Raw genomic sequence first — 6,572 nt, 5'->3', positions numbered from 1 at the left:
AATCAGAATCAAAGTGTTTGAAGATGAATGAAATTGAGGATTAAATCTGATTATTGAAGTAAAAAAATGTCCTCCAAAATCAAAGTTAATCTTAGCATCATTTTAAGAAAAATAGTATAAAAGAGTATCTCAGTGACACAAGAAAGAAAATTGCATGCTGTTAAAATTATTTCAGAAGTGATGTATAATGTTGTGATAACCAGTTAAGTATTGAGGTATCAGTCAACTTAGTTTTATATTCTCTATTTCATATTTGAGCTTGATTTGAGTGCACTGCGATAGAATTTTCTCCTTGCAAAAGCATCTGGTATGCTGGGGGTAACAAAGTGTACGTAAACAATATAACATATGACAGATATTTTTATAGAATTACTTTAAAAATTACCTGCAGTTAGTCTCTTTGTATTAACATTTGGAAAGTACTGTGTTCTTTTTGGTGTTACACAAATATTTCTTGTGTGTTAAGTTCAAGTACTACACAATGTACAAGAAAGAAAATTTTTGAATCAAGTGTTGATTTTTATGGCAGAAATGTTAGTGCTTTCTTGAAATTAAAAATCATCTCTGAGGATTACAATGTAACTTTTTTATTTGGAAAATTTAGACGAAAAAGTTAGTGTTAAATAATGCTTATGCTACAGTAATCTTGTAATGTCTGCATCTGTTTTTAATTTAATTTTTTTTTTTTTTTTTTATATATACTGGTTTGATCCCCGAAGGGAAATTAAGAACGCACACTCTAGCTACTGATTACAAACGCATGCATACATATATATTTGTGAGTACAGGCCCCCAGTATCACACACACACACAAAGGGGCCTGTAGGCATGCAGGGGAGGTAGAGTGGCAAGCAGCTCCTTCTTGGTGCGCCTCAAATGAGCAATTTTGTAAAGGGGACGGCACCTTGCTCAAGGGTGCCTCGGCAGTGCTCCGGAGATTTTTGGGGTGACGGGAGCGGGAATCGAACCGCCGATCTTAAATCATAGGACGACCCGCTCTACCGCCCGCTTTACCACTGAGCCACTGCCGTTTAAAACGCATAGTGAAATTATATGGCACATAACATTGACTAGTTACACGTTCATTCAAAGTGCATTAACATCGGTGTGTCCCTTTTGTATTTAACCCTTACAGCCCTATTTTGGCCGTTTTTTGGTACGTTTGATATTTGCCTCTATATACCACATTAAAAATGATTTAATATACCCATGCTTGGTATGTTTATCTTCAGCACAACTTCAGCTATATGAAGAGATAGTTTTTATTTCCCTATAAGTTATTATATTGACATATGGGGCAAAATAGACACACACATACAAATTCAGAAATGGAAAATTGTTTGTTTGTTTGTTTTTTTGTTGTTTTTCTTGTTTGTTTGTTAAAATAAAAAAGAAACATAAACATAACAAGAAAGATAAATTAATTAAAATAAGAGGTCGATTTAGTCTTGAGTTGAGGCATTTATATAGTCTATTACATTCAGTGCTTGTTTGGTTTTGATATACTTCAGTGATTTTTTGAAGTTTTTTAGTTCATTTATGTTAACACAAAATAATGGTCTCATCTTCATAAAATGTTACTTGTGTATATGTTGTTTGGCCAGAATAATTATGGTATTATATACATTTTCCCTTTTTCTATCCTCCAGTAAAACACTAAGTTTAATGACATCATAACTTAAATGAGGTAAATTTGAATTATTTTCAGATATCCAGTTTTGAAAAGATCTCCAGAAGGTTTTCACATATGCACACTCAAAAAAAAGTGTTCCAATGATTCAATTTGAGATTCACAAAATGTACAGTAATTTTTTTCATAAATTATCTTAAGATGAGTTTCTTTAGTTTTGGGCGAAACTGGAAGGGAAAGGTATCTAGTTCTGATTTTTTTAATCTGATCCTCTGAAAACTGTTGCAAAATATTTCTCCTTTTCAGTAGGAGGGGTAAGTAAGCCAAAGATCAATTCATGACCTAGCACGGCCATTTGGTTTTATCCAAGTGAATTGGCTACTGTCTGCATTGTTTTCTCTCCAAACATCCACCAAAGAGTTGGCATCAATGACATTCTTCATCAGTTTGTTGTAATGAAAGGTATCATAGGTAGAGGGACATCTGTCTAACCATTCATCTAATACCATATTAAAATCTCCCCCCACTAAAGTGAAACTTATAGCAAACGAGTTTTTGTAATCAGAGATGGCGTCTGTGAGCATTTCTAATGGTAATTTATTTTGGGTGGAATCGTTATAACCATAGATATTAATCAAAATTGCCAAAGTACCTTCTAAGTTTAACACTGCAGTGATCCAGTGACCATTGTTATCTCATTTAGATGTTATTAATGTACCAGGGAACCTATAAAAACATATAGCCACACCTCCAGATCTGTTACTGCCATGAGAAAAAATAATCTTGTCCCCCCATTGATTCTTCCAAAGTGTAACGTCCTCTTCACATGAGTGAGTCTCTTGAAGAAAAAAGCAGTGTGCTTTGAGTCCTTTACAAAAAAGAAAAATAGCCTTGCGTTTTGTATTGTCTTTAAGACCTCTTGTATTTAAAGAAGAAAAAGAAATCCCTGACTTCAGTAAGAACATAAATAACGAAAGTGTGATTGTAGAAAAGTCATTTATAAATTGAGAAGAAAGAAAAAAGAAATGTTAAACCTTCCGCCTAGGTAGTTTCCCTTAATTAAACCTTAAGCAGAAGGTCGACGACGCCTGCAGCACCGTTGCTGCTTATCATACTGTTTCAAAAGGACATTAGTGACTCAGCCGATGACAAAAACAGCTCAAAACATAGCTCGAGGCTGGACGCCCAAAACATATTTGGGCCATTTAACAAAATAAAACAACAAAAAGCGGTCAGAGTGGGCTTCCTATGCTTCCTAGCAAAGTTATAGTCACTCAGGGAGTTTGATCTCACCTTCTCCCTCTATGAAGGCTCGAGCTCCGGCGAAGAAGGCCTTTTTCCCCTCGGCGCGCGCCCGCTCCACCGCGGGCCACAGCCTCTCTCTCCGTTCTCGGTCCCCTTTCAACAAGTCCTCTTTGAATTGGAAGCCACGCTCCCTAAGGTACGAAGAGGTTTTTGCACCTCTCCATACCGCGTCTCTGCTGACCCGAGAGATGAACTGGATGATGATCCTTCTGGGGTTGGTACCCTCCGCAGGATACCTCCTCCTGCCCAGACGATGGACAATGTCCACATGTTATGCCAGTTTGTCCCTCTTGTCAGGCAGCACCTCCTGGCAGATGGTAATGGCGCGGCTGCGGACGTCCTCCTGATTAGCCTCGGGGACTCCAGTGAGCCTCAGGTTCCATCGACGCGTGTATGTGTCCATCTCATCCATCCTTTTGGTGATCTGCTTGACCGGTTGCTCCACCTGGGCAACCGTCTGCTCAACATGGGCCACCTTCGCGCTCATAGCCTTCAGCTCAATGGTGGTGCGCTCCAGCTTTTCCTCCAGGTGAATGATTTTACAGTCAATAGAGTCACATCTGAGGTTAATCAGTTTCTTTACCTCTTCGAACTGTTTGAGCATGTCCATGCTAAGCGAGGTGCTCCCCCCAGCTTCGCAGACCTTTTTCTTCATTGCTGGAGATTTGGACGGAGTTGCTGGCAGCGGTGGAGTTCCTCCTCGTGACGCAATGTCTCTATTTCCACCAATTCAGGCAGCAAAACTCGCTCTACAAACACGTCAAGTCCTAGTCGTCTTTGACTTAAACAGGTAAGTCAAAGAAATTCAGTTTGGTAGCAACTGAAGCAAAGTTTGGTGCACGGCATCCTCGTGCGTGGTTACTCAAGCCGCCATCTCCCCTTCCCAGATAAACAACTATGGAACAGGTGTAGCCAGTGGTGGAAGGATTTGCTGTCTTCTGGAAAAATTGTATTTTATTGCACATAAAAACCAAAAACATGCTCATCAAATTGATTTAGAGCTCCAAAAAGGTTGCAATAGGCTTCTAACATAATTATATACAGTTGGTGTTGTTTATGCCACTCTTCAAAGGAGTTTTTCAAAATAAGTAAGGCACGAATGCATGAATCAAGTGACGCAATGTTTGCGTCACATGACAAAGGAGGTTGGGACCACGTCGTCCTTTTGGGCTGAGTCCGGAGGCAGAGGCCCCTCACCAGTTGCTCGCATACAAGCAAACATCATGTGTTGTTTTTATGTCCCGTCATTGTTTCTGGTGAGTCTTAGGGAATATTACCTCCCTATTGACAGTAGTACAGTGTGCCCTCGTGCATTCGGACATTAACACTTGCGACTTCACCTCATCGCGGAGTTTTGGTAAGCAATCACGTGATACCGTATGCACATTCTATTGGCTGACGGCATCCAGAAGTGTACTAAGTTTCATGAGTCTTGGACTGACTGACTGACTGACTGACTGACTGACTGACTGACTGACTGACTGACTGACTGACTGGGAGAGGAAGACTAACTGACTGAAAGAGAGAGACAGTAGTTGTAACATGAGCAATGACATCAGGCACTGACATCAGTGTCATTGACAAGTTTCCACATAGCTTTCTCTTCTTCTTCTTCTTCTTCTTTTCCTTTCGGCTTTTCCCTTCAGGGGTCGCCACAGCGAATCAATTTCCTCCATCTAGCCCTGTCCTTTGAATCCTCTTCTCTCACACCAACTACCTTCATGTCCTCTTTCACTACATCCATAAACCTCCTCTTTGGTCTTCCTCTAGGCCTCCTGCCTGGCAGCTCAAAACTCAGCATCCTTCTACCAATATATTCACTATCTCTCCTCTGGACATGTCCAAACCATCTCAGTCTGGCCTCTCTGACTTTATCTCCAAAACCTCTAACATGTGTTGTAACTCTGATGTACTCATTCCTGATCCTATCCTTCCTGGTCACTCCCAGAGAGAACCTCAGCATCTTCATCTCTGCTACCTCCAGCTCTGTCTCCTGACTTTTCCTCAGTGACACTGTCTCTAGACCAAACAACATCACTGGTCTCACCACAGTTTTGTACACCTTTCCTTTCATTTTAGCTGAAACTCTTCTATCACACATCACACCTGACACTTTCCTCCACCCGTTCCATCCTGCCTGCACACGCTTCTTCACCTCTTTTCCACACTCTCCATTGCTCTGGACTGTTGACCCTAAGTACTTAAAATCCTCCACCTTCTTGATCTCTTCTCCCTCTAACCTCACTCTTCCACTTGGGTCCCTCTCATTCACACACATGTACTCTGTCTTACTGCGGCTAACCTTCATTCCTCTTCTTTCCAGGACAAACCTCCACCTCTCTAGCTTCTCCTCCACCTGTTCCCTGCTCTCACTGTAGATCACAATGTCGTCTGCAAACATCATAGTCCATGGAGATTCCTGTCTAACCTCATCTGTCAGCCTGTCCATCACCATAGCAAACAAGAAGGGGCTCAGAGCTGATCCCTGATGCAGTCCCACCTCCACCTTGAACTCCTCTGTCACACCTACAGCACACCTCACCACTGTCTTACAGTCCTCATACATGTCCTGCACTGCTCTAACATACTTCTCTGCCACTCCAGACTTCCTCATACAATACCACAGTTCCTCTCTGGGCACCCTGTCATAAGCTTTCTCCAGATCTACAAAAACACAATGCAGCTCCCTCTGGCCTTCTCTGTACTTCTCTATCAACATCCTCAACGCAAATACTGCATCTGTAGTACTCTTTTTTGGCATGAAACCATACTGCTGCTCACAAATGTTCACTTCTGCCCTTAGTCTAGTTTCCACTACTCTCTCCCATAACTTCATTGTATGGCTCATCAGCTTTATTCCTCTGTAGTTGCCACAACTCTGCACATCTCCCTTGTTCTTAAAAATGGGCACCAGCACACTTCTCCTCCATTCTTCAGGCATCTTCTCACTATCTAAGATCTTGTTGAACAACCCAGTCAGAAACTCTACTGCCTCCTCTCCTAGACACTTCCAAACCTCTACAGTCATATCATCAGGACTGACTGCCTTTCCACTCTTCATCCTCTTCAGTGTCCTCCTCACTTCATCCTGACTAATCTTTGCTACATCCTGGTCCACAACAGTTACCTCTTCTAGTCTTTGTTCTCTCTCATTTTCCACGTTCATCAACTCTTCAAAGTACTCTTTCCATCTTCCCATCACACTACTGGCACCTGTCAATAGACTTCCATCCCTATCCTTAATCACCCTAACCTGCTGCACGTCCTTCCCATCTCTATCTCTCTGTCTTGCCAACCGGTATAGATCAGTCTCATATTTCTTAATTTTTTGTCCAGGGTATAAGCCGCTGCCACGGGTTGTTGTTTGACAATCGGTTACTTTGTCCTGAACTCTTGGAAAACAAAAACACTTTCATGGCAGTGGCCAGAAGGTACAATGTCATTCATATGTCAGAGAGTTGAGTATGTGGTTAGTCATGCTGGAAGATGATGGCTGTTACCTAGTACTGAATTAAGGAACTTTGCAAGTTACAAAAACAATTACAAGAGGTGTTTGCTAAACTATGCTATTTGACACTGACTGACACCTGATAGTAGATGAGTATTAATTAGATAAATCATTTGCGTGTCACCTGTC

Source organism: Antennarius striatus, chromosome 1, assembly GCF_040054535.1.
Source record: "Antennarius striatus isolate MH-2024 chromosome 1, ASM4005453v1, whole genome shotgun sequence".
In the NCBI taxonomy this organism is placed as follows: Eukaryota; Metazoa; Chordata; class Actinopteri; order Lophiiformes; family Antennariidae; genus Antennarius; species Antennarius striatus.
This window is presented reverse-complemented; position numbering follows the sequence as displayed.